Below are 6,000 nucleotides of genomic sequence, written 5' to 3'. Positions count from 1 at the left end.
TATACATGAAAAAAGCAAGTAGTTTTTTGCCACTTAATAGTACAAGAGGATGAGAAGTACAAAACATTACTCTGAAATTTGTGTAGTTTTTGAAATATATGTAATTAAGATCATGAATCATTTTCTTTTTTGATAATTTAGTTGTTCAATAACATCCCACAAATCTTGCTTCTAGCTCTTTATATGTGCCTACATGGGTAAAGCAAGGAGAGTAGTTGGTCCTTTTCCAATCATCGGTTGTATTAAGGGCTGTAAATTATTGTGGGAATCTTCCCACATCAGTCCTTTTGTTTCCAACTTTTCAATGGAGTATTCAACTTTGAATCCTAGTGACGTTTGGTATTATGTAAATTAGTTAAGCTCGGTATTTATGCATCTCCCACTAATCCTGTGATTCGTCCTAGATGAACGAAAGCAAGAAAGGTTCTCACACAGTAACATTTATGTACAGTATCAATCATCATTCCGATCCCTCCCCCCTAATCATTTGGACGTACATATCTCGTTAATCTGTAACTCAGGAAGTCTACTGCGTTTTTTTTTTCTATAAGTAATCTTTATTGATTGAAATGTGCATAAAACCTAAGCTCACGAATTCACGCTCTAGTAACACCAAAAGATGAACCCAGAATGACCTACGGCCAGTTTAGTACAAAGTCCCTGAAATGATATTCATTACAGTGAGTAGAGGAAGTCTACTGCTGCTACAGTGCTACTTGAGATATTATATTTGCATGGGAATTAAAGTCTCAATCAGGTTGTGCCCTTCGTAAAGGATCGGAAGTTGGACAGCATATATATTCCGATTCTATGAAGCCTTGCCCAGCCAGTGTTAAACTTGGCTTTCCAACTCATTGCGTTACTCATCAAGTTGATCGACTGGAAAAGTTTATGCATCTCCTGCACCTTGTATAATATTTGGGTAGCATGTCGTTCTGCGCAAGTGTTTGAATCGAGAACATGGTGGAAAAGCCTCGTACGGATGATAATGGTTGCTCAATGCATATTGATTCAAATAGCTAATGTTTATCATTTCATTCAGCATATGAGCCGCATGGCGTTGGTTTTGTTTTTGGCATTGAGAGGTTCTCATAGCTGCAGGGACCAAGACCCAAATTAAAGAAAATTCATAAGTTCCTATAGAAACTAAAAGAGTGTCGGTAGACTCTTAGAACTCAGCAGAAGGTGTATCGGATGTAATGGGGATCAGTGTTTTATAAACGCGTTTGAGGCGTAGGGTACGCTTCAATGTGTGAGGCGTTCATGAAGCGCTGAGGCGTTCTTGAAGCGCATTAATTTTTCATTAGAAAGAAGAAATCAAACTTTAAGTATTATTAAGTGACCAATCTAACCAACCTTTTGAAATTTTCCAAGTACGTGTTTCAATTGGTTATCTTTACGTCTTTAGAATCTTTTTTCTTCCTGAAGCGCTTTCACGATTTAAAACATTGATGGGGATATATCAGGTTAGTCTCTACAGAATTGCATCTTTTGTTCAGGTTGAAGGGTGTCTCAGGTTCATAGTACTACTGGTTCATACAATTGTGAAGATAGACGAACCACTAAGACACAATATTGACATTAACATATAAATATGATCTACAAACTTTCTCAATAACGTGACTTAGAATGTACATATACAGTTTTGAACAAATTGACAACTGGAAAAAGGAAGACAAACATATAGAGACTCAGTAATGAAAAAGAAGAAAAACAAGTACAAAAAACATAAACAAAGACGTTCAAGTATGATATATACTAGCTTCAAGCATCAGACCAGACAATGTCCAACCCGCCCCAGTCACTGTGAGGCACTCCCAAGGCTTTCCACACAGCTTGAGATGCATCCACAATGTTGTTAGGACAAGGGGGCTGATAATCATGGTCCTTATCACACCCCATAGTTGAGTCACATTCATCGACAACCATAGCCACCACACTGCGACCATTACCGCTAATTGTTATGTTTTTAAGGCATCTGCTTTCGTGGTTAAACCATCCTGTTGAGAGTGCTACAACTGGCTTGTCATCAGAATGATATTGGTTGTCACATTCCGACGGTCCGCCACCATCGCCTCCACTTTCAAAACTGTTGAGTGTCAAGAAAGCCTTTGTATTGCCAGAGATGGGTGGCGAACACGTATATGTGGTGTACATTTTTCCGTATTTACAACAATCAGAGTCATTTTCTGTGTTACATTGACCTGGAGGAGGGTTCGTTCCCCTCACTCTGCCACTTGGTCTGCAAGTTTGACCTTCAACTTCAAGAAAATTTGTGTTCAAGTTGAGGATGACTAGAAGTAATATGCTTAAACAGAAAAATCCCTTCATTTTCTGCTTTTATCTCCTTATCTGTTTCCCTAGTGAAGTGTTGTTGTAATGCTTGATGCAAAGAAGAGGCACAAGTAAGGCTATTTATAAGGTACAACCCGCTTTTAAGTTTTAGGACTGTTGTCTTGTGACAGAATATAACAGTTTAGGCGTCTAAATTTATTTTGGTTTGTAGCTAATTGTGTGATATTATATAGCATTACACCCTCTATTAATATATATTCACTTGTGCAGTTATGCTTGACGACTTTATATAAAGTTTGAGATCCAAATGTTAGTCTCATTCTCCAGAGTTCCTTGGCAATCAAGTATTGGTTTATCAGTATCTGATAAAATAATACATTACATATAAGGACATTAACCTATTTGTAATTATTTCCCAATCTTGTTATATGTAGTTAGGTTAATATTTTCGTACTTACATTGGGTCTCTGTCAGTCAAGTTCTCTTTTGCATCCTATTGTTCTCTAGCTATTTTTCGTATACGAAGTTGGTGATTGTTCATATCATTATGGTTTTATCAATCGAGTTCAAGCATAATGGCAGCCAGACTTTCGACATAAAAAGACAGGCTTGTAGTCTCAGGCAAGTGGTAATTAATGCAATTGCTTAGATATTTAATTGATGGAATTGAGGCACAAAACAAGTTCTGAAGATTTTTCGTTTCTTAAGATCGAGAAAGTGAATAGCTACAATATGTATACATATATGAGATTTTATCACTTCTAGGACATAAGGACAAGAATAAAAAAAAATCTGAATTTTTTTAGTTTCTGAATTCTAAGCAATTAATCATGATTTCATTTTCTTGTTTTATAGTTTAGTTCTCCAGTAACTCATGGGCAAGGCAGGGAGAGTAGTTGTACCTTTTCACGAATGAGCAGGACCTCTGAAAATCCAGTGTATAGCACTTCAATGTAAATTGGAACCATGTTAGGAAAATTGCTCCTTGGTAATGTAAGACAGGTAATTAAGCTTCATTTTCTTCTTCAGGAACAGGGCTGGTGCTTCATGTTTATACAGGACTAAATGATGGGGAGGAATATCTTACCAAACACAAAAACTAAAATTAAAACACAAACATATAGAATCTTATTCCCTCAGTATGCAGCTATAGGTAGATCAGATTGCACGTGATGAAAGTTCGTCCTCCTGCAACAATCAAATTCTTACCAATGCAAATGTACTAGAGATGTTGGAAGTGGTCCTTTCTTCCAATCTTTTCAATCGAATATTCAACTCCAGTAATATGAAATCTTTGGTATTTATGCATCTCCGACTAATCATGTGGTTCGTCTTAGATGGACGAAAACAAGAAAGGTACGGTTCTAACCTACGTAGTGAAACCTATCTATCAACCATTATCCCTTCTGTGAATAATTCAGTTCTGTGTCTACGAAAGTCCTGAGATTAATCTGAATGGAAGTGTCTGAGTCAGGTTGCCACTCGTAAAAGGATTAGAAGACCAATTTCAGTTCCTACTACGGCTTCCTCAATGCGTGGTTTTCACTTAGATGCAGATTTAGACACATGCAACTTCATTCTCTTTACATGTACTTCTTCGAATTCCTCCATTAGTCCATTACCTTGGAATGGTTAATGCCGATATTTCATTTCATTCAGCACTTGACCACATCTCGGTTTTGTTTTTAGTATTACCAGGTTCCGTTTAGCTGCAGGGACTAAGAACGAGAGTACATCTTCAACCGAAGAAAATTTGTAAGTTCATAGGGTAAATTGTTTGAACTCGATCAGCTGAAGTTGCCGTATAATGTGGATTATATTTATCAGGTTAATCTCTACATAATATAGAAATGCATTCTTTTCCAAACTGAAAGGGCTCTACAAGTGTCTCAGTTTGACACTACTTGAAAAGTCAGACAAGCCACTAAAGCACTAAGACACAATGTTTAGTATGATCTGCAGACAATTTTAATAACTTGATTCAGATGTATAAGTACGGTTTTGAGCAACAACTGGACAAGAAAGAAGACAGACAAACAGAAGAAGAAAGAAACACAAATATATACAAACACAGCCAAGATATTTAAGCATAATACGGATTTAAGCATCAGACCAGACGATGTCCAACTCGCCCCAGTCACTGAGAGGCACTCCCAAGGCTTTCCACACGGCTTTAGAGGCATCGACAATGTTGTTAGGACATGGGGGCTGGTAATCATGGTCCTTATCACAACCCATAGTTGAGTCACATTCATCGACCACCATGGCCACAACACTACGACCATTTCCGCTGATTGTTATGTTTTTAAGGCACCTACTTTCATGGTTGAACCATCCTGTAGAGAGTGCTACCACTGGCTTGTCATCAGAATGGTACTTATTGTCACATTCTGATGGTCCACCACCATCTCCTCCATCCTCAAAACTGTTGAGTGTCAAGACTGCCTTTGTATTGCTAGACACGGGTGGCGAACACTTATATATGGGGTACATCTTTCCTTGTTTACAGCAATCGGAGTCATTTTCCATGTTGCATTGACCTGGAGGAGGCTTTGTTCCCCTCACTCTGCCACTTGGATTGCAAGTTTGAGCTTCAACTTCAAGAATATTCATACTGAAGTTGAGGATGATTAGAACTAATACACTCAAACAGAAGATTCCCTTCATCTTCGACCTCTCTCACCTTATATGTTTCCCTGGTTTAGTGTTGTAATGCTTAATGCAGGGCACAAGTAAGGCTATTTATAAGAAAAACCTGCTTTTAAGATTTAAGGTGGTTGTCTCGTGGCAAAAAGGAGCAATTTAGGCGTCTTAAATATCTTCTGGTGTGTAACTAAATAATATTGCAAGATACCTTCTGACGGCTTTCACTTAAGCTTGATGACTAAAATTTAATCTTGAGATCCTGATATTAGTCACGTTCTTCAGACATGCGTACCTTGGCAGTCAAAGTGGAGGTTTATTACTAGTCGAATTAGATAGCGTGACAAAACACTTGTCGAACTTTGTTTATTCTTAATCACTTGATCTTGTTATTGATTTAGCTGTATACTTTCCCACACGAAGTTGTTCCTTGTTAATATCAATATGCTTTTTTCGAGTTCAAATATGATAAGACCACAAGCGTATACCAGGACAGTGTTCTTGTATAAATCAAGAAATATGCAATAGCTTATAAGATATTATATTAATTAATTGAATTATTGGTGGTAATAAGTTACCAGAAAATAGAATTATTGGTGGTAATAGTTATTTTCAATGTTTTAGTATATTATGTCTCAGCCTATCCTTATCATATCCCAGCCTTCAAGTTCTGGACAACCTTGTCGACACAGAAGTAAGCTGAAAACTAAGAAATTCCTCACTCAATTGAATCCATGTACGAAACAGTATGCACTTCTGGCCCTCTCCTAATTTCTAATATAGATATTAATTGTACACTCCTAGAAAGCAGACAATGGAAAAATAAATAAAAATAAAACTATCGATAACCATATCCTTTTACTAATAAAATTAGGAATGTTCATATGACTCTCTAGGTTACCCGACGAAGCATGAAAATGGCTTCTATATAAAAGCTGGTACTGTTTGGAAACTGGTTGTCTGACATTTGTGATATCAGGCCCTATGTTTACCTCTCTACGATTATGAGTTTATGACCACTGTGGCCTAAAGATTGCTTTAAGTGTTTATTCATTTTCTGTC

The 6,000-nt window shown here is 37.2% G+C and overlaps 1 pseudogene; it reads right to left on the bottom strand.

Annotated features, from left to right (window-relative positions):
* Positions 1 to 1,671: 1,671 nt before the first annotated feature.
* LOC147507879 (uncharacterized) lies at positions 1,672 to 5,073 on the bottom strand (annotated as a pseudogene).
* Between the last annotated feature and the right edge of the window lie 927 nt (positions 5,074 to 6,000).

The sequence above is a fragment of the Coptis chinensis genome, chromosome 3 (genome assembly GCF_015680905.1).
Source record: "Coptis chinensis isolate HL-2020 chromosome 3, ASM1568090v1, whole genome shotgun sequence".
Taxonomy (NCBI): domain Eukaryota; kingdom Viridiplantae; phylum Streptophyta; class Magnoliopsida; order Ranunculales; family Ranunculaceae; genus Coptis; species Coptis chinensis.
The sequence above is the reverse complement of the archived record's forward strand: the minus strand, read 5'-3'. Positions and strand labels throughout refer to the sequence as shown.